The 26,887-nt window shown below is 36.4% G+C and overlaps 1 long non-coding RNA gene across 1 annotated transcript; it reads left to right on the top strand.

Moving 5' to 3' along the window:
- Positions 1–722: 722 nt before the first annotated feature.
- On the top strand, positions 723–10,855 carry LOC115520081. The gene is made up of 3 exons (XR_003970686.1): positions 723–733; positions 9,338–9,341; positions 10,792–10,855. It is a non-coding gene; the product is annotated as an uncharacterized LOC115520081 (long non-coding RNA).
- Positions 10,856–26,887: the final 16,032 nt, after the last annotated feature.

The raw sequence follows: 26,887 nt of genomic DNA, 5'->3' as shown, positions 1-26,887 counted from the left end.
CTTCAGCTCAGGTCATGATCTCAGAGTTCATGGTTTGAGCACCACATCCAGCTCTGTGCTGACAGCTCTCAGCCTGGAGCCTGCTTCCGATTCTGTGTCTCCCTCTCTCTCTGGCCCTCCCCTGCTCATGCTCTGTCTCACTCTCTCTCAAAAATAAATAAACATTAAAAAAAAAAAGTGGCTAGTTTTCTCCTGTCCAGTTGAAAATGTGTCAGTTTATGAGCTTTATCAATAAAAGAATTCATTGGAGAAAAATTTTTCTTGTAAGGCATGCATATACTCTGAAAAGAATTGTTCCTAAGTGTTCCTAGAAGGACTTAGCTTTTTATTTTGACTTTCTGATCAAATTAATTCTACAAATTTCATTTAGCAGTATCTGTGTTGCACAATACTATAAAACTTAAAGTATTAGTTACAGAAAAATGTTGAAACTTATGAAATAATTTCTGGACACAATTTTAAAAAAGGCTCTGGCCTGAATTCTCTTTCTATATGACTTCAAAATTCCTGACAGACATAGTGATTGTGAATGATGGTGCCCCTAAGCTGTGTTTATGGCCTCTTAATTTCAATGATGTTTCACCATAATAACAATGTTTGTGATCATTTTAGTTGCAGTTGGATAAGAGCTTTTCTTTGAAAAACTGAGGATGGGGCGCCTGGGTATCTCAGTCAGTTAGGCATCAACTTCGCCTCAGGTCATGATCTCATGGTTTGTGGGTTCGAGCCCCACGTCAGGCTCTGTGCTGACAGCTCAGAGCCTGGACCCTGCTTTGGATTCTGTGTTTCCCTCTCTCTGCTCCTCCCCGACTCATGCTCTGTCTCCCTCTCTCTCAAAAATAAATAAACTTTAAAAAAAATGAAAAAAAAGTGAAAAACTGAGGAGGATATCATTAAACATGTTAGGAGTAGGATACTTCTAGGATTAAAAAAAATAAAAAAAGCCTCTAAGAAGATTTTATAGGCTTTCATTTATATAATAACAAATTAATAATTTTGATTGAAAAATATTTATTAAAGAATTTCTTTTGGGGTGTCTGGGTAGCTCAGACAGTTAAGTGTCCGACTTTAGCTCAGGTCATGGTCTCGTGCTTCGTGAGTTTGAGCCCCACATTGGGCTCTGTGCTGACAGCTCAGAGCCTGGAGCCTGCTTCAGATTCTGTGTCTCCTTCTCTCTGCCCTTCCCCTGATAATGCTCTGTCTCTCAAAAATAAATAAACATTAAAAAAATTAAAAAAAGAATTTCTTTCAAGAACTTATTAGCAAATTTATTATTTTTCAAGCTATAAATTTTTACTGAGAGTAAAACTAAAGATTTTTACTATATTCTGTGGTTCTTCACAGTCATTGAGCACTGGTTATAAGGCAGACATTGAGTAAAAATCAATAGGAAATACAGGAGGAAGATTCTGAATGTTCAATTAGGAAAAGAAATCTAAATATCACAGTACTAACTAAATGAAACCAAAGGTGATGGGTGCTTAGTTATACCAAGGAAGTGGTAAAGTGAAAATAAATATTTAGGAAAACAATGTCACAATCAAGGTGAATCCCAAAAGAGGATATCTATTATAAAATGTGATGTTTCATAATTTTTAGAAAGGTAATATAGTATGTGATGCATTTGATAAGAATCAATGAAATACCAATTTGTAGCATCTCCTGAAGCTGAGATTTTCATTAAGATTGTTGTAGACCCTGTTATACTCCATGACTTGGAATGGATCCTCAGATCTAGTTGATTTTTACCTGTGATACATCTTCAGATTCTGTTCATTAATGTCTACTGTCTCTGCCAACTAGCCATATGATGTCTGTCTCACCTGGAATATTGTAATAGCCTTCTTCTGAGTTTTTACTTCCCTTCCATGCCAGGTCAAGGAAACCTATATAATATAGTGTTAAATTGTGGCCCGTGGTCAGGAAAGCCTGGTGTTACACCCTGTTTCTATTATTAGTTTGGTGATATTGGGCAAATTACTTAGTGTCTCTGAAAATTGAGGATTAAAAAAATCACATACTTTATATAGTTATGAATATCAAATGCATTAATGCAGGTAGAATGCTTAGTGCCTGGCATGTAATAACAGTGATTTATTCACCAAGACTACGTCATAAACATGAGAAGATATTAGATACATCTGAGCAGAAAAGTGACAAAGTCAGTGCTGTTCCTGGAATATCTGCTTATAGAATCCTAAATAGGTTGATATAAAGAAGAGGCCTAGTTATAATCCCTGTACAAAAGGTGATATAATATTCCAGGCAGAAGGTGATCATTTTAGCTCTGGCTGCCACAGCAAAATACCAGAGACGGATGGCTTAAACAGTACACATTTGTCTTTCCATAATTCTGGAGGCTGGAAGTCTGAGATCAGAGTGCTAATATGGTCACTTTCTGGTGAGAATGCTCTTCCTGGCCTGCAGGTGACTGTCATCTTGCTGTATGCTCACATGACCTCTTCTTTTTTCTCTGAGAGAAAGTTGGAGGGAGAGAGGGAGGGGCAGCCTTCTCTGCTGTCTCTTCTTTGATCAGGGCCAATACCCATGACCCCATTTAATCTTATTTATCTCCTTACAAACCCTATCTCCAAATACAGTTACATTGGGGTTAGGGCTTCAACACCTACCTTTGGGGCGGGAGGAACACAGTTCAGTCCACAGCATTAATGAAGGCCGAAAATAGGCAGTGGGAATGAGATAAGATAAATGGGAGCAATGACTCGGTTTTGTTAAAGATCGACACAATCTGACATCTGTCTGGCAAAGGGAGGAAGATAGGCATCAAATTGAAGATGACTTCAAGATTGCGGGGGCGCCTGGGTGGCTCAGTTGGTTAAGCATCCGACTTCAGCTCAGGTCACGATCTCACGGTCCGTGGGTTCGAGCCCCGCGTCGGGCTCTGGGCTGATGGCTCAGAGCCTGGAGCCTGCTTCCGATTCTGTGTCTCCCTCTCTCTCTGCCCCTCCCCCATTCATGCTCTGTCTCTCTCTGTCTCAAAATTAAATAAACTTAAAAAAAAAAGCTGCTGAGGATTCAACTCAGTTTAAAAAAAAAAGATTGCTAACACAGGTGACTTGTAGAAAGTGGTGGACTCACAAGAATTAAAGTGGAAGAGAAGCAATTTGGTGCAGGAAGGTGATGGTTTTAATTGTCACTTTACAGAAAGCAGTTAAAAATTTAGTCACTAATATTGTGTGTACTAAGCATTCTACTGGACCTTAAAAATGAGCAGTGAATAGAGGTGATTCTCTCTTCAAGGGATTCATAGTCTAGTGAAATGTTGGACTAGAACTTAGTGGAAAAGTCAAGGCCGGAGTTTTGGGACTCACACACCTTGAGGTGTTAGTGGAAATCAGATGTTTGGCAAAAAACCAGGATGATATATGGAGTATGCCTTAATTGTTCCAAATATTACTGTTCCACAGTAATTACTGCATAAGAACTGCATGGGGTATAAATGAAACATTGAAAAAATATTTTTGTTTAAGAAAAATTTAAAAACAACTACTTGGAAGTCAGTGCAGATATTTCATGCCTAGTGAAATGAAGCAAAAATTGAATCTTGATTAACATTTGTTTTTACAGGGTGACGATGACTGTCACATGCTTCAGGTGTGTCGTGCAAGTAGCTAATATCTGATGAAACACAAATCCAGTTAATACTCTGTTCCCTCTCTACTACACATAGTTCTTCATCTTTATCCCACAAAGGTGAAATTCACAAAGGAAACTCTTGCAATAGACGTGGAACGACAGTGTTTTCCAGAGTGGTCCCAGGAAACCTTGGTTAGTTCTTTACACAAAGCAGCAGACATTCACAGTAGTTCATGGAGATGTTAGGTTTTACTTAGGTTTCCAATAAAATTCTTTGTGACCCAGGGTGAAAGTGGGAAGTAAGCTGGGATTTTATAGCAAAGGACTTAGGGAGAGCAGGTCATAACTTGTGTTTAAAATGAACTTGTCAATGGTGAGGGGCAGTTTGTACAGCTGCAGGAGAGACTGTGGGAAAGTGTCTAGCAAGTTAATAAACGTATTGTCTTCATTCACAACTTAACGTTGGAGAATGGTTATAAAACACTCCATCCTCATTCTCTTCATCTTCACATGAATGGGTTAATAGAAGAAAGGATCATCATTCATGGGTCTGTGAAAATTTTCTTTTTGTCAAGAAAGAAAACTATAGACAATCCTTGTCCATCCTCTTCGTATAAACAATGAAGGAGAAGATATTAAATATTTTTTTATTAAAGACTTTATTTTGTACTAAAAATGTATAATTTCCATTTCAGTAGGTTCTTGTGGATGCTAAGGAGTATTTTGTTAACAGAAAATTCAAGCAAAACTTTAGGGAAAATTAAAAAAATCTATTCCAGGTGTCTTGTCCATTAACAGGCAGAGTCAATTCCAAAAGGTCTCAGTCCTGTTTTATGTGTGTATATGTTTCAAATAATAAAAGGGTTTATTGGCAACTTAAAATACATATATTGTACATTATATGATAAAAAGTTCACATTACTCTGAGTACTATAGATCTGTGCTGTCCAATACACTAACCACTAGTCATATGTGACTATTTATATATAAAATAATGTTCTTAAAAATTAAAAATTTAGTGGCACCTGGGTAGCTCTATCCATTGAGTCCAACTCTTGATTTTGGCTCAGGTCATGATCTCACAGTTCCTGAGGCTGACCCCGTGTAGGATTCTGCGCTGACAGCACAGAGGCTGCTTGGGATTCTCTCTCTCCTTCTCTCTCTGTACCTCTCCTGCACCTCTGTGCTCTCTCTCTCTCAAGTAAATAAACTCACAAAACATTAAAAATTTAGTTCTTCATTTGCTTTAGCTGCATTTCATGTTCTCACTAGTCACACAGTCTTGTGGTTACCATGTGGGACAGCATGGTAGAATTTATAGAATATTTTCGTCAGTGCAGAGAGTTCTACGGAATAGTGTAGTGATTGTCCAAAATTTATTTTAGGCCAAGTGCCTGCCCTGAGTATACCATTTAATGTGGAAAACTGAGATTAACTAATTAATTAGAAGTTTTATTAAAAACTTTAAGGGGCGCCTGGGTGGCGCAGTCGGTTAAGCGTCCAACTTCAGCCAGGTCACGATCTCGCGGTCCGTGAGTTCGAGCCCCGCGTCGGGCTCCGGGCTGATGGCTCGGAGCCTGGAGCCTGTTTCCGATTCTGTGTCTCCCTCTCTCTCTGCCCCTCCCCCGTTCATGCTCTGTCTCTCTCTGTCCCAAAAATAAATAAACGTTGAAAAAAAAAATAGTTAAAAAAAAAAACAAAAAAAAAACTTTAAGATAAGGCTAGGTTCTAGAAATAGAGTAGAACATGAGAAAAGTAAGTTGTCTTCTGTGATAGAGTTTACAGTTCTCAAAATAAATATTTTTCTAAATATCTGACTCTTCTAGGAATCATTTCTTCCTTAGCAATCAGACTGGCATATAAATTTTAACCTTGTTAAACTATGAGCTTGGTACATAGGACTCCACATAATCACGTTGACCCTTTAGGGTGGGTCCTCTAAATATAACCAAGAAATCATGTCCAAGTAATTGTCAAGCAACAAGTCTTGTGATAGGCATTGTCTTCTGTTTCCAAACTGTTACACTGAATGCTTTCATGAGCCATAGATGAAACTAAGGGGGAAGGTGAAATGATCCACACGTTGTGACCAACTGGGAACTCTGCACTCCATATCTTGTTTATTGTGCCACTAATAAAGTATTATCAGAAATGGATCCTGTAGATTTTCAAGTCCTTGAGGCCAGAGGAGTTGCTATAAAGTAAACTGCAACTGGGTGGACAGAAGAAATACTAACATGCTGCAGTGCAGCTCTCCGCAGTTCTGAATTTGCCAGCAGTAGACAGATTCACCTGGCATCTAACAGGACAACATCAGGTGGCTCTGTTTGAGGTAAGGCTCCATGCAGCCAGAGAGATGAAGAGACTAAGCCACAGAATGTGACGAGTCTTAAATATGAGTGTCCCTGGCCAAGCTTGTATTTGTTGGCACAAGGATTACCTGTCACACCCAGGGAGTTTAGTTCCACCTTTACATATGCATCGTGATGCTGTCAATGACATTTAGGGACAAATTATGAACAGTCAAGAAAGAGTATACTTCATTAACTGTCGGATGGAATCATTTTCATTGTCCTTTAGTTTTTATTTTACAGACTGCGGGAATAATGTGGACGATTATAAAGGGTTACAATGAAGATTTAATTCTGTTCATTTGCTTCTCTTTATTTGGTTCAGAGTCTATGTGTGAATGGAATTTACACAATTATCTGAATCTTTATTATGATTTCAGGAACGCTTTACCCACAGAGAACTGTTAACCATTTGTGAATGTCCCATGCTGTTTACACCTCCAAGATTTTACTCACCATACGTTTCTGGGATATCCTCTACTTGGGCAACATTTTTAGTCATCCTTCATAATCAAGATCAAATTCTTTCATTCATGCACTCCAAAAATGTCTATTGGATGTTCACTACGTTCCAAGCACATTTCCCAACTTAGGGAGAAACGAATGAAAATAGAAAGCTTTGCCCTCACGAGAAGCTTAATGTCTTTGGAAGAAGCAATAAAAATAAATATACACAATTTTAAAGGCATGACTGTGTTACATGAAGAAAGCTGATAGAGGGTAGAGAATATGAGTGAGTTACCTTAGGTAAGTGTCAGAGAGGCACTTTGAGGAAGGGATAGTTGAGAAAACTTCCAAATGGGGTAATAGAGTGAGCCACGGCAAATGTAAAGCTTCTAAGCACAAAAAGACAAGAGTAGTAAAAGCAAAAGTGGTGAGGAGGGCAGGAGTGAGAGAGGAACTCAGAGTGAGGCAGAAGCCAGATGAAGTAGGGAATTTTGAGATCATGGCATTGAGTTTACACTTTATGTGCCTGGAAGTCATTGGAAATGTTGAGACAGGAAGTGATATGATCTGTTTTAAGATTTAGAAAGGTCACTTGGCTGCCAAGTGGGGATAGATTAAAGGGTCAGAAATGGAAGTCAGGAGACCAGTGGGGAGATTATCGAAGTATGAAAGATGATGAGGACTTAGTTATGGAAACTAATCAAATTCAGGATGAATTCAAAAGTTAGAGGTTATGTTACTTGCTGATATATTGGGTATGGCATGTAAAGAAAAGATAGGAGCAAAAGATAAATTTTTGTCCTGAGCAATTCAATGAATGCATTCAACTAGGGTAGGAGCAGATTGTGTGTAGAGGTGTCCTATATAGAGAGTTATGCTTTAGCCATCATAAAGCCTTGAGATGCCTACAGGTAGAACTGTCACATAGATAGATGGATACATGCATTGGGAGGTTGGGAGTCAGGAGTGTATTGATGACTCTTAAAAGCCAAAAGATTGATTGAGATTACCTAGGGAGAGTGTAAATAGAGAAGAGGGGGAGGTTCAAGGACTAAATTCATGGACCCTATATCATATATAAATAGGAAAGAAAAGGAGCTGACAAAAAAGTAATCACTTCCTCCAATGAACTACCAAAAGCCCAATAATTCTATTATATATATCCCATATGTAGGATATGTATTCTATAATATATATAGGTCCTACGACATAGGAATCAGTCACATTATAATGTGGTTATTTTATTTTATTCTTAATGTCTTCCTAATAGGTTTCCTATTTTTCTACCAAGAGTGTCCCTTCCTAAGCTTACCACATAGTAAACACTCAATAAATGTTTGCATAATAAAAGTATGGCTAAATAAATTTTTTTGTGACTTGGCCAAGAAAATTTTCATAATATATTTATGAGGAAAAATGATATAAAATAACATAGATCTATTACTGAAAGACAACGATAATGTATTTCTCTGTCAACAAACATTTAATGCTCTTCTATGAATTCCCTATATGTGTTATTGACATGTCACCAACTTTCATTTTGTTTTTATCTCGTCCATACAGATAACTCCTTTTCATTGTTACTACTTTTCTTTAGAGACCAAGCACTTTTTCCATCATGCAATTTATTTCTGTCACTGGCCATGCCTTTGCCACCCATTTCAGATACAGGTCAGTTTCCACAAGGATGCACAGTCACTGTCCATTGCTTCCATGGGTCAGACTTCGTGATACACAGCATATGAGGCTAAACACTACAGACTTAAGAGTGTACAGGCTTTCTGATAACACACCTTTGCCCGTGGGCAGGTATCTGCAGATGATTGGCTTCAGGTGTTTGCCTGCAGGAGCTCATTGAAAGTCAATGCAAATGAGGCCATTTTGCCTAGCAGAAGACATTAACCTGCAGGAACCTTGTAGGCACAGGTGTATTTTAGGCCCACAACAGTGTACTTCTTAAACATATGTATGACATTATACATTAATCATAAATACTAGGTCAACAAAGTGAGAGACACTCAATAAAGTAAGTGAAGGAGGAGATGTGTCAAAAAGCAGAATCTTACAATTACAGGGAGTGTTTTTTGTGTCCTTATTTTGTATCCTTCATCTCTGCCCCCATTCTAGCTCTCATTCCACCATGATTGTAAGGAGAGATCATTTGAAAACTAACCTTAAGGCATGTTGATAAGCAGAAAACATAACTGAACCTAAAGTAACTTATTTGAAATTCTATTGTGTTTTAAATATAAGAAATTCATTAAATTTTTTTAAAAAGTCACATAGGGTTCAAAGGCATTTTTCTATTTCTGAATTATATCAAGTATTATACCAAGTACTAAAGTTTAACAATTCAAGGCCACATTGAGCTGCAAATCTGGGTAGTAATTGAAAGGCTGTTCTAGGTTTTCTGCTTTTTAAAATTGTTAGCACTTTTAGATATATTTTATCAGTGAAAGTATTAAAAAAACAGACACAAAAACAAAAACCTTACCTCCTTCCTCACCAACCACCTCATGGTGATCCTTTCCTAACCAAGAAGCCCTTCAGGGCTTTCTTAGTCTGCAATTCATGGACATGCTCATGCCTAAATGTTGCCTTAGGAACTAACCATTTCACATATGTATGTTCTTTCCCCCCTTCCTCACTTACAACTTTCCTCCAACTAGTGAATGTATTCTCTATTTTCTATAGAACTTTTCACCCCGGCCTCTACAACATGAACCTGTTTCGAATTGAATTGTATAGAAAATTCTTAAAAATAAAAGGTTGCCTTAATGTACAATGGAGTTTAATGTATGTAGTATTCTTGAGATTCAAGACTGTATTGGAGAGGGTCGAAAGGAAGTTATATTGCTTTATGCATATTATGCAGCACACAAATTAAAACATATATTTGACATTTGCAAGGGATTTAGACTCTGCCATAACTTCATACGCAGGTGGGTGCTTAATAAATAATTTTTGGTGATAAGCCAAGAATATGCTGTATATAGGATTTGAGCATATGCTCCCTGATATTAATGATAAAACATATGTTTAAAAACATTTTCATCCAAGCCTGGGACATATTGCCTCCATCTTTTACTGAACATCTCCTCCAAAAAGGCCTTCTCATCTTGAAATAAAAACGTTTCAAAATCTAAGAACATTCCCTTGGTCTAGTTCTTCTTCCTGCTTGCCAATAGCATAACCTTCAAAAATATATGTCTGATAGTGCCTGTCGTGCTTAAAAACGTTCCAAGTCTATAACATGGCACCTGGGACCCTGCACACATTTACAATCTGATCTTAATCTATGCTTTCCCTGTCTTGTTTTTAGTTCCGTTTCTCCACCCACCCTGTTATACAGCTATCTTGTTCACTGTTCTCTGAACACATGATGAAGTTTCACACTCCATGCTCTTTTTAGTACTATTTAATCAGGCTTGGATGTGTTTTCCAACCCTGTCTGTTTGGTGAGCTCTTCTTAAAAAGTTTTCTCCTCGGAGATCTCTTCCCACTTTCTTGACCCTTCTCTGCCCTGTCCTACTTCATCTACCAGCTTCCATGTGTCAGGTTGGCTGCTCCCTTGTTTGCATCCCATATTCACCTTGGCCTATCTTTATGGAGTGTAGGCTGTAGCACAGGTGACGGGGATAACCATGGGTGAGCAACATTCTTTTGGAGATTCTTCACATTTATTCTGCTCATTTTGAATGCTGCATTTATTCTATTTTGAAAATAGATTTTAAATGTCAGAAGTAACATGTTTTTGTGCGAAGAATGTAAGCATTAAAGTTGTACGTGATGAAGCTATGGGGAAAATGTGTAGAGAAAGTAGAAAACTATTCAATTACATCAGTTCCCAAATGCTGAAGTAAACATTTTAAACAGCCTGATGTATATTCTATCAGTGTTTTCTTTTTACATACTTTCTCATATATAGAAAGCCAGATATATTTTTTTAAGAAAAATTTTATCTTTATAACGTGCAGCTTGATTTTATTCACTTGTTCTCTTTATACATCTAAACAGCCAGATTGACCTTAAACATTTATGTCTTATTTTATACCCTATACCTTAAACTTTTAATGTTGCCGTAGGTGGCTGTCAATTACTTACTTATTGTTTTTATTGGTATTTAGTCTGTTTCCACTTGTTTAGTGTAGTAAACAATGGAATGGTGTATTTCCTAGAATACATATTTTTTTCCCGTTTAGGATACCCAAAACTAGGGACCACCTTGATCAGACTTCTATCCATAGGAATAACAGATTAATTAATTAATCCAGAAAAAAATTATAAAAAAGGGAATAGTAGAAGGACGCCTGGGTGACTCACTCAGTTAAGCACTCAATTTTTTATTTCAGCTCAGGTCACGGTCTCACAGTTTGTGAAACTGAGCCTCGCTTAGGGCTCTGGACTGACATCATGGTGCCTGCTTGGGATTCTCTCTCTCCCTCTCTCTCTGCCCTTCCCCTGCTTGCACACGCACGCTCTCTCTCAAAATAAATAAACAAACATTGAGAAAAGGGAATAGGAGAGACTGATTAAATACAAACTGTGAAACACAAATTGCATATGTGGCTTCCTTATTCAAGCATGATTATAGGTAGCAAACCATAAATACTAATTAGCAGAGTGCTCATATTATTTTCCAATCCTCCTCCTCATATTTAACCTTTGAAGCCTTTAGTGTGTGGCTAAAGAAACTGCCTATGAGCTGATCTGATTTGGAATATATCTTTTCTTCAACAGTCAACATTCTTCTTTCTTCTTCTTCTTCTTCTTTCTTTCTTTCTTCTTTTTTTCTTCTTTCTTCTCTCTTCTTCTTCTTCCTGTGAAGTACTTTGTTCACACTCAGTCTTTTTTTTTTTTGTCTTTGCATTCTTTTTTTTTTTTTTAATTTTTTTTTAACATTTATTTATTTTTGAGACAGGGAGAGACAGAGCATGAACAGGGGAGGGGCAGAGAGAGAGGGAGACACAGAATCTGAAACGGGTCCCAGGCTCTGAGCTGTCAGCACAGAGCCCGACGCGGGGCTCGAACTCACGGACCGTGAGATCATGACCTGAGCCGAAGTCGGACGCCTAACCGACTGAGCCATCCAGGTGCCCCTGTCTTTGCATTCTTAATACTAATTAAAGCATGGAGCCCAACGCAGGGCTCAAACCTATCAACGGCGAGATCATGACCTGAACCGAAGTCAGATGCTTAACAGACTGAGCCAACCAGGCACCCCTGTCCAGTCTCTGTTTATAATAGGAGTTACTTTTCTTTAATATGTTGGGAAATGTCTATTTTTTTTTCCATCAGATTGTGTAGATCATTACTACTTGCAGGGCTCTGAGGAATTCTGCTATCTATATTATTTTAGCTATATTTATGTCTCTGACCAGTTGTACCTTTGGATAGGAAGCTACTTTTAATTTCTTTTCATGCTGCTATTTGCTACTCTTCAGGCAGAGAAAAGAGTGCTACTTTTCAGAAAGAAAAACTTCCAGAGCTGGGGTGGTCTATTAGGTAGATCTTGTGGAGAAGCATTATTCTATATCTGTCAGACCACAGAAGCCTGTGTTTTTACCATTTAACCATCTCCCACCACCATGTTGGAGGCTGTGATGACATCTGTGTTCACATATTATTGTGCCTATTTGTATATGTGTCTTTCCAGAAGGAATGTGAACTACTTGTAGGAAGAACATCTTCCTATTATCTTTCTGTGCTCAGCAGAATACCTGACTCAAATTAATTGCTCAATCAATTTTTGGTGAAAGAGTTACTGTAGGTATAAATAAATTTTCTCTTTATTAGAGATGGAGTTATAAAGTCAGTGCATTTTAAATGTATTTAATGATATTGATTGATTCAGTTGAAATTGTATGTGTTGTTTGAAAAGAAAAAAGATAGCCATAGCTCAGAATTCTTATTCCCAAGTAAAGTTTGAAAATTTTCATAAGGGCTTGAACAGTCTCTTCTTTTGGGTATAGCTGTTTTAAAAATAAGGAAGAGAAGGAAGATCTGGAAACATTTTTGTTACGAAGCATTGAAATCCAATGGCCATTTTTAATGTCTTGCACAAAAGCAGGATTCCCCCCCCCACCCAGGGAAAAAAGTGGCTGAAAGAAAAGTTACAGGGCAACTAATATTTAGAGAAAATAATGCTTATTTGGAAAGTGGAGACTGCTTATGCTTCAACTTGAGGAATAATTTCCCCTCATCATAATTAGAGCTTATTCTTTACGGTTATTTTCTTCATCTTTCTCTTAGAAGACAAATTAGAAGGCAGCTAGAGAGGGCACTCTACAATTTTGTCACAACTGACTCTGTTCATTCATGTTCTCTGTGAATATGTTGACCATCTGATGATAGAATGAACACATAATGGACGTAGCAAACTACCCGTGCTGTTTAAACCCTTCATTTTCATTTATGCTAGTTGCCTCCACCATACTTCTGCAAATCATTATATTTCTTTGTAGGAACAATTTTGACTGTCATTGCTCCTAGCAGATTTCTTTAAATGTGCTCTTTGAAAAATCTGGCTAGAAATGTTTTCTAAAACCAGATATGCAGTGCTTTTACCCCAGAGCCTGAATGTACTTTGCCTCTCTTGAATGGAAGTAGGAACGAGGGAATACAATCTGCCCTGAATTCAGTCTCCTGTGTAACATGGGGTGATCCGTGTTTTGCTTTCTAGAACATATTGCCTGGTCACTGATAGTGGCTTCTATTATAAGAGAATTCTTTACATACCCACTGAGCTTTGCAGCTATATCCTCTCTGATCATTTTGTATATTCTAACAATTTCTATTGAGTATAATGTGCCCTACTCTGGTTTTGTCCAACCAGAGATTAGTTTTCTCTCCCAATCCTCTCTTGTGTACTTTCTCAATCTCCTTCTTCAGGTAAGTGAACTGTAGAAATAGAAACATCAGCCTCCAAATCATTTCAAAATATTACATGTGAAGTTCTATTTAGGATGTATTTGTCCAGAGGACTATATATATATAATACATAGGTGTGTGTGTGTGTGTGTGTATTGTGCTTTGAATTGTTTCCTCACCATGCTAATTGTGAGTGCAGCCAGAACCCTTCATGCCTGCTTCAAGACCTGCAGCCCTGAAGTTCATAATCCAGTGTGTTGGGCGTTTCATATTGATCTGTGTCTTTACAAAGTGTTTGGCTTTTGCAGTCTCCTTCCATAGTGGAGAAAACGAGCAAATATAGGAGTATAATATATTCACTGCATAGTAGTAACTTTAAAAATATCTAAATCACACACAATGTTTTTAGTCTTTCACATAAGCATTGTATCAATATGCAGGAATCTTCAAGATACAAGGCAATTATGCACCTTTACTGAAACATTTTTTTTCTTGACTAAAAATACCCACCCAGAAGTCTCAAAACCCCATGGAATTATACCAAACTGGTACTAGGCATCCAATTGTCAATTTTAGTTGACATATTAATCCATCTCTCCCTTGGCTATGCTTTGGTAAGTCAACTGCATTGTATTAATCGGAAGGCTAGTGGATGGAATTGGATAACAATATTGTACAAGGGGAAGAATGTGGGGAAAATACATAAATTCATATCTGGCCTAGCACTGAAGTAGAAAATTCTAAATCTTCGAGTTAGCTGTCAATTTATATGCACTAAAATCAGAAAGCAGCAACCGCCAAAGATACTAGCTGATTTAAATGAATATAATTTTCAAAGAATTTGGAGGGATAGTAGAACTTATTTCTTACAAGCAGACATTTCAAACTATGGGCAGTCTTATGCACACCATAAAAACAGTAAGAATGCACTGTACCTTAATCCATCAAGGTGGTGATTCTGACCCTGTTCAGTAATTCTAAGTTAACTCCAAACTCTGCTTGATGTTTATTATTAAATGATGTCTGGAAATGTAATTCCTAGCCAGTTTTTTTCTTTTATTTTCTGGTTTATGGTGTATATCTTGAGGATGAATAACACTTTTCAAGTCATTATTAATTCAAAATATATTCATTATTCTAATAAAGAATTTAGTAGTGCTTTCATTAGCTCTGCCTCTGTAACTCCCCAAAGAGTTGCATTGTATGGATTTATCAAGTCAGTGTATTTTTTATGACATATTTGATTAGAAGTGATAGAACATTCAAATTATATGACCAAAGTGAGAAATAATTTTCCTATTTTCGAGTTCTGATATATCGGGAGAATAAAAGGAAGCTTCCTTCTTATTCATCTTCCAAGTAGCCTTAAAATATTTGGCCAAGTTAAAATAATAAATGAAAATTCACACAATATTTTATCTCTAGTAACAACCTAGAGTCAGGAATGAATTGGGGATAAATATGAAAAGACATAAGAATAGGGGAATATGGCACACTAATGGGAATTCACAATTATAATTGTTCCTCACAGAGGTACTTTTAAATTATTTTGTATGTTTGAAATCTAAATTTTACCACCTAAGTAGTTTTCATTCAGATGACAGAAAACAGCTTAACTTATAATTATAACTAAGTAGGAGACATTTAGCCATTTTCATTTTCCAGGTGAGTTTTCCAGGATGGCTGTATAGAATCTCCTGATATGTCTGTAAATATTAAGAAGAAAAAAGAAAAAGTATAGTCCATTTGTTAGTAACTTATAAGCTATATTTGTCACCATGTAATAAAATACTTCTCATCTATGTTTCAGTCTCAGTGTCACTTCTTATCTCTCTCTCTCTCTCTCTCTCTCTCTTTCTTTTTTTTGGGGGGGGGTAATTGTTAATAACAAAACATCTGGATTTTAGGCATGGAAATAAAAGGAAAATATTGTGTACATAGAATGGAATGTTTCTCCAAACCATGTCCACTAAAATGTACATATACTGCTCGAATTCTAAGAATGCTGCTTTGTAGTTTATGGTCTAATAAAATTATGGATCAATTCTAGAATAACTTTTTAAAAATAGCAAGCTTATACTTGTAGAGTCTGAAAGCTGTGTTTACAGACACAGAGTTTGTGGATTTCAACGTGACAGTAGGAAAAGCTTTTCAGCAACAAAGTAATGGTGGATGGAAACAGTCTAGTTCATTAACAGCCAGTTCTTCAAGACCCCAAGGAAGGGGATAGTTAGAGCCAATTCTTCATAGGTCGCAGAGTATCTCTTAAAGACATAGCTGTAAAATTAATGCAAACTTATATATGGATGCCAAAGGCTGTAGTATCATCTTGCAAATCCCGCATGTCTTTAGGACACTGATATTTTACAGTGAACAAACAATTCACAATTTAGGTAGATAAAAAGAGATATACCTAAGCTGTTTTCATACTTGAAGGAGAATTAAAAAAAAAATCTTGATGCTAAATTCTTTGTATCTATGTGCAGGACTGTAAGGACTATAATATATTCCTTTGCTTGAGATAAAACATTAACATCAATCCAAATCACTAAAGAAAGTCCAATTTTCAACAGGAATTTTGGATAATTTGAGATCATCATAAAGATAAGCCCATATTCAACAGTGCACCTGATGTGTTTGGAGTGATTGCCTTGGATGCTTGCATAGTAGCTGTGCCCTAACTTCTGAATATGAAATGTTTTGCAATATATCAACACTAAAAATATGCCCAATCCAAAATAAAATTGTACTCAGTTCTTTTGTTCTTTCTACCATATAACTTTAAATCATTTCTTAGAAATGATTGGCAGCTTGATTTCCAATTTCACAGATTTTAGAGGGAAATCAAATTCCTTCTTGTTGAACCATGCATTTTGCATGAACTTACGCATTTAATTTGTTCTACCATTTTCTTGTTGCTGGGACACATATTCAGCAGGATTTTGTCTGGTTGTTTGTCTATTTTTAGCATTGCTTTGATTTTTGTTTGTTTGTTTGTCTCAACTACTGACATATAATGATAAGACAACTAACACCATTGGCAAGAGCTAGGGAATTTGTTATAACCTCAGATGGTGGCTTTTTTAAAGGCAAAATCAGTAAAGAGAATGCTGGAGGTACATCCAGAAATTACAGAAAAATCAAAGTGAATGACATTAGACATTTATAGCACATAATATACAAACCTTAAAATGTTGCCTTTCAAATATCCATACTTCATTTCTCAGGAAGGAAAAGAAAAGAGATGCCATGCAGTTAGAAAGGCAAGTCTTGTGATTATAGAAGTGCATGTGTTTTTATATTTTCAGGCTACTCAGATCTTGTCATACTGATGATTGCCAGTCTACTTAGGGAGAGAGAGAGAGAGAATGAGAGACCAAGAAGCAAGACTTTGCTTCCTATACTGTGCTTATCTCAGGGGACTTCAGGGTTTTCTTTGTACATTTTACCCTTGCTACTCTCAGAATGTTGGCTGTCTAAGCTCTGCTCAGTTACAAACCTAATTTATAAGTCAACAACATAAAGACAAAATCAGTGCTAAGTAGGAATTTTTAAGAATTACTTGTGAGCTTATCTGAACCAAGTAATTCATAGTTTATAAAATCTTACTTTAAAAGTTTACCTTTTAGCTACTTCAACATAGCAATTAGATAACACAAAAAAATAGTAGTTAAATTAGATAACACACAAAAAATAGAAGTGTTTTCGTAAAGCCATCAAACTAAAAAGCTAGCTCTCATTGTGTTATGAAAATCAAATTGTATTCCTGCTAATTTTCTTTGTTCTTATTTATTCACTGGCTACATTGTCCTATCCAGGCTTCTTTATTGTGTCATTAATTATTTATAAATGAATACTGTTACAGTAACCTTTTTGCAACATCCAACTAAAATGCCTAAGAAAAGATGTATTCTGGGACTAAATTGACAAAGAGTTGGTAAAGGTATTGCTGAATCAGCTAAACATAGCATACTGCTTAGAGTAAGCATTTAGGGTTCACACACACAAATCTAGTTTTCTTTTCCCAAGTTACTGTCAGTTTTGTAAAATGGCAGGTTAAACTGATGTCTCTGCTCTTTCATAAATGTTTATTTGAAAACGATTGGGTACTGTCAATTGAAGTCATGCAGAAAAAAAGGGTAAACCAATGAGAGACTCTATCTTGTTAATTACTACCTAACATTTGAAGGTCTTATATTATCAAGTATGTTTAAAGATTTGCTTGTGACAGACGATCATTGTAATGAATGTGCCTGGCACTGTATAGATAGACTTTAGTAGAGTAAGTTTACTGTGGTTGTAAAAATGGGTTTTGATTTCTGCCCACTTTGACCTCTTTCATGGAGATAATCACTAGATAAGGATAACCTGGAATTTATTTATTATAATGGATTTGAATGTAGCTCCAAAGTGTGTGCCATTTCCTACTGTGTCCCATTTGACTTCCTCCCCAGCTTTCCTTCTTCCAATCTCATTCTCTCTCAGTTTTAATTTTTAGGCTAATCCCGTGTATTCTCCCTTTTCTCCTTTCTGTTCCATCTCTGCTTTATTTCCCCAAATTTCCAAAGTTGTATTCTGCACATTAAAGTCATTCAGCAGATCAGGTACTCCTGAAAAGAAAACCATCCCACTTGTTTCTGTCCCTTTAACTCTGTCATATTCAATAAGAAACATGGAACTTGCTAAATTTTCTATCAGGACTTCTATTGTGGTGCTTAATATTTTAATACTGCATCTAAAGTTCCTGACATTTTAATTCCATTTGTTTCACAAAGTTTAGGTGATTTCTGCTTTAAGAGATTTGAAATATCACATCTATAGATAAAATAGGATTGGAACAATCTAAAATTTGAGAAACCACTGACTTTGAGGTATGTCAAATCTATAGCACCTAGCAATATTGGGTGTCTACTTAAGATAATTTGTTATATCAGGTTCATATTTATAATTATTTATGTTACAAATAATATGAATTTGCATATATTAGCATAATATAGAATAGAAGGCTATTTATACCTTTAAATTATTAAAAATATTCACTAGAGTTACTTAAAAACCAGAGAAAATAGAAAAGATACAAAGAAACAGAAAAGTGATTATTACTAATAAGCTAGTACCCATTTACACAATTATGTTCAGTCTTTCCTTTATGTATGTTTTCTATCACAAGGTAATCCTGAACATGCAAGTTAGTATCCTGCTTTTGAAAACATTTAGTCGTGTCATTTCTGATCACAAGCACTTTCTAATGACATTTACACAGTGATTAGAACATAGACTCTGGAGTCCATCTTCCTAGGTTTTACTCCTGCCTTTGCCACTTACTCTATGTGAAGTTATTCAATGCCTGTCATATAATTTGTAGTGTATAAGGGTAAGCTATTCTTTTTGTTTTTTAATTTTTTAAATGTTTATTTATTTTGAGAGAAAGCAGGCAGGGGAGGGGCAGAGAGAGAGAGACAGACAGACAGAATCCCAAGCAGGCTCTGCACTGTCAATGCAGGGATGTGGGGCTCGAACTCACAAACCATGAGATCATGACCTGAGCTGAAATCAAGAGTTGGAGGCTTAACTGACTGAGCTAAGCTATTCTTTATAAATATTTTAGACCACTTAGTATTCCATTATAAATTGTAGTATATCTTATTAATGCTTTTCATACTGTTTGATAGGTTATATTTAGTTTTTGCTATTATAAATAATTCTGCAAGGAACATCTTAAAAAGTTACCTTTCGTTTCCTCCCCAAATTTATGCCTGTTTCCCTGAAGAGAGATTCATAGATGGGGAATTACTGGGTCAATAGGAATTGCTATTTAAATGTGCCTGCTACATATTGACAAATTAATTTCCATAAATGTCACCACATTATTTTTAAGCCATCTATGAAGAAGCCATATTCACTTCATCCATGTCACATGATATCCTTTTGAAATGATGCTCCTTTTAGTCTCTTTATTGACACAAATTTTTCTCCCCAGATTTAGAGAGGGTTTATAGTTCTGGAAATGATTGTGTTAGTGTAGATGTGCAGTGTGCCCTTTACTAGGCTTGCATCTGAAACTTCTCCAGTAAACCAGAATTGTTTTCCAGAATATAAGAAAGATTTTTTTCATATTCTATTCATTTGTTTGTTTGTTCGTTCATTAATTCATTCATTCTGCTTATTTACATGAATAAAGAATATATACTTCTGCATCAGAGCCACTCCAAGTTATGCTGGCCAATGGTTCCGCCCAAATACCCATTTTACGATAATACATGTAATGGTTAATGGTTTTTCTTGACAAACTTGATTCATCTCCCTTATACATCATGAGTAAACTTTACTAAACACTATATGCTCAGGATTCTTTGATTGTGTGTGTGTGTGTGTGTGTGTGTGTGTGTGTGTGTGAACTTGTTTTGTGGTTGTGAGCCCCTGTAAACTAGCCTCTCTACTAGAAAGCAAACTCCTCACAAGCAGATATAGGATAGCCTTTGTTTTAAATTAAAAACAAAACAAAACAAAAAAAACATGTTAAGGTGGGGAGCCTGGGTGGCTCAGTTGGTTAAGCGCCTGACTCTTGGTTTCAGTTCAGGTCATGATCTCACGGTTTGTGGGATTGAGCCCCACATCAGGCTCTACACTAGCAGAGCAGATCCTGATTGGGATTCTCTCTCTCCCTCTCTCTGTCTCTCCCCTGCTTGCTCTTTCTCTTTCTCTCTCCCTCAAAAAAAATTTTTTTTTAATTTAAACAAATAAAAAAAAAAAACATGTTAAGGAAAAAAAGCATAGGTGTGTATAAGTGAGTATGGAGTAACGTAGATACTTTTAAATTCTCAATATGCACTGAAACACGCTGATGGGTAATTAATTGTCTCAAGAATTATCTGAAGAGTTGGTAGGCATTTGAAACTAAAAAAGATTAAGGCCTGTGAAGTATGCTTTGACCTCAGGTAAGAATTTCAGTTAAGGTGTTCTTTTTCTGAATTTATTCCTCTGATTTCCTCCTCCAGGGTTTTAAAGACTGTCACTTCTTTAAGTGTTCAAACAAACAAACAAACAAAACCTTGCAAGAAGTGTAAACACAAGGGTGGATTTGAGACTGTAAAAATTAACTTGGGTCTAATTTCTTTGGTTTGGGTTTGTAAAGTATATTTCTAGAAATAAATTGCTGCTAATGAAGTTTCATATTCCTCCCCAGTTTTTGTTCCTTTCAGTAAAACTTTATGTAGAAAACTCACATTTTAAAGTAGCCTTATCCTTATACTCATAGGCCAAATGTTATCAGCTTAGAAATTCTCGAAGTTCAGCAGGTTTCTTTTTTTCATAGATTACAAAAAGTCCCAAAGTAGAATTTACTTTTTAAAATAAATTAATTTAATATTTTGGATTATCTGAGATCACTAAATAACATGAGCTGCATAATCTAACTTTGTAGGGAATTTAAAATTTTTGGAGAGAGTTGCTGTAAGGGGAAGATAACCATGTATTTTCACACCTCATTTTACTTAATTTTTCTAGCTTCTACATATTTAAAAAACTTAAATTTATTTATTTTGAAAGAGAGAGAACAAGCAAGCGTAAGCTAGGGAGGGGCAGAAAGAGAGGGAGAGAGAGAATCCTAAGCAGGCTCCGTGCTGTCAGCACAGAGCCTGAGGTGGGGCTCAATCCCATGAAATATGAGATCATGACCCCAGCTGGACGCATAACTGACTGGGCCACTCAGGTGCCCATCTGTTGCGTATTTCTAACCTACCTGCTTTACCACTTGAAAGTTAACCTTAGTTTTCTCATCTACATTCTTAATAAGGGACCTCATGGCATTGTTGAGGGACAACTAAAAAAAAGTCTAGATGCAATGTTTGATATTGTGTTTGAAACCTAAAACACACTAAGTAATATTAGCTACTATCATTATTACTCACAGTGACTTGTTTCCTAATTAAAATAATGATATACATTATGAACAATACAGTAAAAGAAATTACCAAGATTCTTTTACTCAAAAGATAGTTTGCTTAGTGTTGAGTAGTCTGACATCATTTAGCTCTGTATTTCCTCATAGAAGACTGCTTTCACATCCCCAACTTCATTTGTGGGTGGACATTTGATTTGCTCCTATTAGAGAGGAATGGCAACTGTGTTCTCAAACTTTCTAGGTTGGTGATGCTTTTGGTGTTTCCATAGTTATTGCATGGCACTGTGAGGTCAAATAAATGCCTGAGTTTTATTTAGTAAGAAGTAGTTAGGTCCAAAGTATTTAATAAGAGTTTGAAAAAAAAATGCATAGGAACTAAAAGGAAGACTTATTTTCAAATACATATTGTTACATATGTTGAATATGGAAATGTCTGTACCTGCTGAGTACTGTTCACTTTGGTAGTATAAGCCAATCTGATACCACCATCTTAATTTCCTGTCACATAGTGCTTTTTGCTGGGACTTGCTTCTTATCATAGCGATTGCCAAAGAAAAAGATGACATCAAGAGGAAAGTAAAAATCTAATATTGGAACTATGAAGTACCTCAGGCTAGCAGTTGGTATGGTATTCAATAGATTTGAAGTAGAGGAATACCTCAAAATTTTTAAATATTTCACAAGGGTTCTGTGAGTTTCTTACAGTGGTCTAGGGTACCTTCGTGCAGGTTAGAATCTGGGAGACTATATGCGCTGGTCTTCAAGCCACATTATTCATGTCTGAGTTATCCTCTCTCATCCTGGAAGAGAATTCTCTGGAATTGACATTTTTATTTAGGTACTTCCAATTGTAGTCGAGAAAAAAAAAGTTACACAGATTTGTCACTAAAATTTGACTCTATCATAAATTTCTGACTGTTTCTTATCTGATTAAGAGAGAGGAGGAAGCAATAATGCTGACCTATATGGGTTATTATAAGTTCTCAAATAGATTCATTCTTACTCCTTCTGACATTAACAGCCATAAAACCTTGGGAAATCACTTTGCTCTGTGGCCTTAAATTTCCTCATGGATGAAATGAGGGTATTGAGCTAGGTAGTCTCTGCATAAAGTTCCAAGACAGATTTTGTTTGTTTGTTTCCGTGACACTAAGTAGGTAGAAGATCTCTTTTGTTCTGTTTCCTCAGCACAAAGTACCTTGCTAGCTAGTATACTGTAGATATTGGCATTTACTAGTAATTTAAATCACACACATGAAGCTGATTTGTATTATCATATCTTATTTCTAGATATGCTTGTTTTCAGTTTTCCTTTCTTTGCAATTTCCTTGATTGAAATTAAATCACAGGCAGCAGATTTTTTTTTTCTTTCTTTTTTTATCTTGTGAACTGCTATACACACAAAAATCTATCAAAATCTTCAATAATGGAAAAGTCAGCAGTTTGGAACTATGATTTTCTTTCACAGTAAGTTATGTAGGTCAAATTTAGAGAAAAAGGATTTTAGTATCTAGTGTTAATTCATATGTGAGTATAACATCAGACATAATTTAGTCATCAAAATTTTGGTTCTTTTTTGACTATATTTTCCTTAGAACACTTAAAAAGGAACAAATGAGAAACAGAATCTCAATCTATTTCATTGAACAAAGGAAGAGAAAGAAGAGTGGATATCTCTAAGGAGGATGGGTTATAACACATTATAATCTAACCCAACCAAAGTTGGAAGAAGAAAGTTTAATTTATACACACACACACACACACACAGATATATATATATGTATATATATACGTATATATATAGGGGCGCCTGGGTGGCTCATTCGGTTGGGCATCCGGCTTCGGCTCAGGTCATGATCTCACAGTCCGTGGGTGGGTTCGAGCCCCATGTCGGGCTCTGTGCTGACCGCTCAGAGCCTGGAGCCTGTTTTGGATTCTGTGTCTCCCTCTCTCTCTGCCCCTCCCCTGTTCACGTTCTGTCTCTGTCTCAAGAATAAATAAACATTAAAAAAAATTTATATATATATATATATATATATATATATAGTATGTGTATGTGTATATATATATATATATGTATGTATACACACACACACACACACATATATATATATGAAGTTTATATATTCGTGAGTATCAGTTAGCCATTGAAAAATACAAATTTTGGAAATTTGCTAAAACCTGTTGATCAATTTAGAATGAGGAACATGATTCCGATTCTGTGTCTCCCTCTCTCTCTGCCCCTCCCCCGTTCATGCTCTGTCTCTCTCTGTCCCAAAAATAAATAAACGTTGAAAAAAAAAATTTAAAAAAGAAGGGGCGCCTGGGTGGCGCAGTCGGTTAAGCATCCGACTTCAACCAGGTCACGATCTCGCGGTCCGTGAGTTCGAGCCCCGCGTCAGGCTCTGGGCTGATGGCTCGGAGCCTGGAGCCTGTTTCCGATTCTGTGTCTCCCTCTCTCTCTGTCCCTCCCCCGTTCATGCTCTGTTTCTCTCTGTCCCAAAAATAAATAAACGTTGAAAAAAAAATTTAAAAACTAGAATGAGGAACATGCTCAAAAGGGAAATTTGCTCATACAAAATTAAATATTCTTTAAAAATATGCTTTGGGTTTTCTAAAGTTCATTAAGTAGTGGGTAAAAAGAAGTCTAAGACGTAATTCAGATATTTCTGACTTTCTTCAAAATCTCACCTAGTATTGTGTAAAAGTCCTCAAGAGCATCTCAGTGGCCTAAAGCAGTCTTTTATCATCCTTATTCACTTCTCTTCTCCCCATTACTTTTTAATATTTTAGAAACCACTTGGATGTGGTTCCCAACTGTTGCAAAAATCATTGGTGCTATGTGAAATCTACTGTGATAAATAGCAATGAGGAGATTGGCATTGCTTAAAATGCCAGAAAGTCACCATCTCCAATTTTTAAATATTTGACTCTAAAATATGCATTTATAACCTTGGCTTCAATTTTGATCTCAGGATTTAAAAAATCTATGGGGCATCTTTGGCTAGATCTTATATATGTTCTTCCAGTGAAGCAAATTAGAACTCAATAAATTTCCTATGAGATCTGCTTGGCCCTTGTACTTCCTTCCCATTGTAGCTACTGGCATCATCATGCCTCCAATAATTCAATTAGAAAATGGGAAGCCATTTTCAAGTCCAACTTTTCATCAACTTTTACATTCAACAGGAAACTGGGCCCTGTTGATTTTTTCTCTATGGTATCTATGATATCTATCTGCTACTCTTAGGAATCTTCCTCCTATGGTGCTAACCTCATTAGTCGTCTTCATATTCTTCTCTCATGTTTATTTTAATCTATATACTAGCTCCATAATTTTTCTTATGTAATTGAAGTCTGTCACTCTTTGTTGCCTACAAAAACAAATAACAGCAACTAAAAACCCTTTAAACTTCCTTTGCACTTAATTCTCAATACAATCTGATCTCTATACTACTTTCTTAAATTTATTTCCTGAGATCTCCCTTTCATAATCTAAGTGTTTTTAGTTATGGACAGACTCACCATCCATCTGTATTTGTCTGACAGCCCCATTGCCCAGACACAGAATTCTCCTATCTTAACCTGAAATGCTAAGAAACTCTTCCTTACTACCTTAAATGCCTTCTTCAAATTTTGTTCAGTTTTTCTATTTAAGACTCAGTGTTTAAGGAATCTTACCCAATACCAAACAGAATTAATTCCTTTTAAGTTCCTGTAGCATTTAATTTTTAGTTCCATAATATTATAGTCTGACATGTCATGGTGACCATCTCTCCCATAAGATTGTGATTTCCTTGAACAAAAGACTAAGTATCTTCTTCTTTGTACTAAAATGCAATTTTACATGAGATGCATGCAGAATAAATAGTTGTTACACTGAATTATATTGTATATTGAACAAACAGAATTATTATAAGGACTGAGTGATTTGGTCAAGCTCGGAATGGAGAGAGAATTCTCCAGTTCCACAAATCACAATGCCTCTCATATCAGCAGTAAGGGTGCCACCGCCATTTTAAGAATTCACCGAATCTGGAAGCTGCAGACTATTGAACCTCACTGTCTTCGACCCAGTGGGCAATACTGTCCACACCACTGCAGGGAGTCCTCTAATTAGGATCCTTGATGCTTCTTCTATAAACCTTATCATCAAAATGGATGCATCATATTTGGCACCCCTTGCCACATAACTCAGTTCCAAATCTGACACAACATGCACTTGGTAGAAACTAAATTACAACAGAGCTCTAGATATGAGGAGACTTAGAAATGGAATTTTTCTTTTTTCCATCCTGTGTAGTACAAGAGAGTACAGTAAAGCATATTTGAAGCCAAGGTTGCGTGCCAGTGCGTGTTACCTAAAAGTCCTTGCATCCATAGTTACTGTTAATCCTAAATCTAAATTTCAGAACAAGAACAACCAGAACTACAACATGATCCTAGCTAACAGGATGCAACTGCCCCTCTATAGATGAAAATAACTCCTATCAAGCACTGTTTCCATCTCTGTGTGATCATTTCTAATTCAGTCACAGCCCTACCTTAATATTGTAAACTACGGGTACAAATATAAAATTAACCACCATCCACAATGAATATAAAATTATGGGATAAAGGAAGAGATAGAGGAAAATGTAGTTAATAGAAAAACATACATCACAGAACAAGGAAGAATATGTGATTATCTACTGAAGACCTCATTTGTGCAGCTGGTAGTGATGCCGTGGTTGTTACTGATAGTCTCCCCCCTCTTTCAAGTCCGTGTTTCCTTTAGTTCTCATCCAGAGCCTCATAGCATTCTTTATTTGGGAAGGAGACTCAAACATTCATACCTGGAGGGTCAGAACTGTCAGAAGTCCTCCTTATGTTGAGGTGCTATAGTTTTTCCATTAACTTTTTAGCAGAAGATAGGACAGTTCTGTCAGAACCACCAGATGATTCGCTGGGTTCCAAATCTTTTCTATGTCCTAATATGCAGCGGCCACCCTCTTTCCCAAGATTGATGAGGATGGATCACCATAGCCCACCATAACATTCTTTGTGTTCATGTTGATTAAATGTCACGAGACTGTAGCGTGGCCAGGTGGCAGGCTCCACTCTCAGTCCAACAGAGGTATCATTGTGTTCCCTTGTGGAAGAATTTCTTCCCTGGGGACTAAAATCGATAGCCAGGAGAGGCCAAGATCACAGGGATTAGAAGTGACATTTTTTAAAGGGGTTGTAAAGTGGAATACTGACAAATGTAACTCCTATTCTTACAGGTGCTTCCCAGACCCACGAATTTATTACTGCTGTGGCAAAAACAGCACCATGATACCGGTGGTTGGTTAACATTATCATACATCACCAAATCTTATAAGGCTATTTTTCAGGTGGTACCATTACTGAGTAGTAAATACGGTCTTCATTATTTTGTAAGGCTCACAGTCTCTGGATGATGGAGCACGTGGTAAGACTATTGAATTGTGTGATAACTATCCCCTTGCTCTGCTTCTTTTGCTATAAAGTGAGAGTCTTGGTCACAAGCAATAATGTGTGGGGTATATTAGAGTGAAGAAGGCATTTAGTAAGTTTATGGATATTGTTTGCAGAATTGTTGTGGGCAGGAATGACAAATCTGTATGTAGAATAAGTGTATGTTACAATGTGGGCAAATTGCTACTCATTCTGTTATCAAAGAGGTAACATTTTGCCAGGTGGTAGGCCTTTTTTTCCC

Source organism: Lynx canadensis, chromosome C1 (assembly GCF_007474595.2).
Source record: "Lynx canadensis isolate LIC74 chromosome C1, mLynCan4.pri.v2, whole genome shotgun sequence".
NCBI classification, from domain to species: Eukaryota; Metazoa; Chordata; class Mammalia; order Carnivora; family Felidae; genus Lynx; species Lynx canadensis.
The sequence above is the reverse complement of the archived record's forward strand: the minus strand, read 5'-3'. Positions and strand labels throughout refer to the sequence as shown.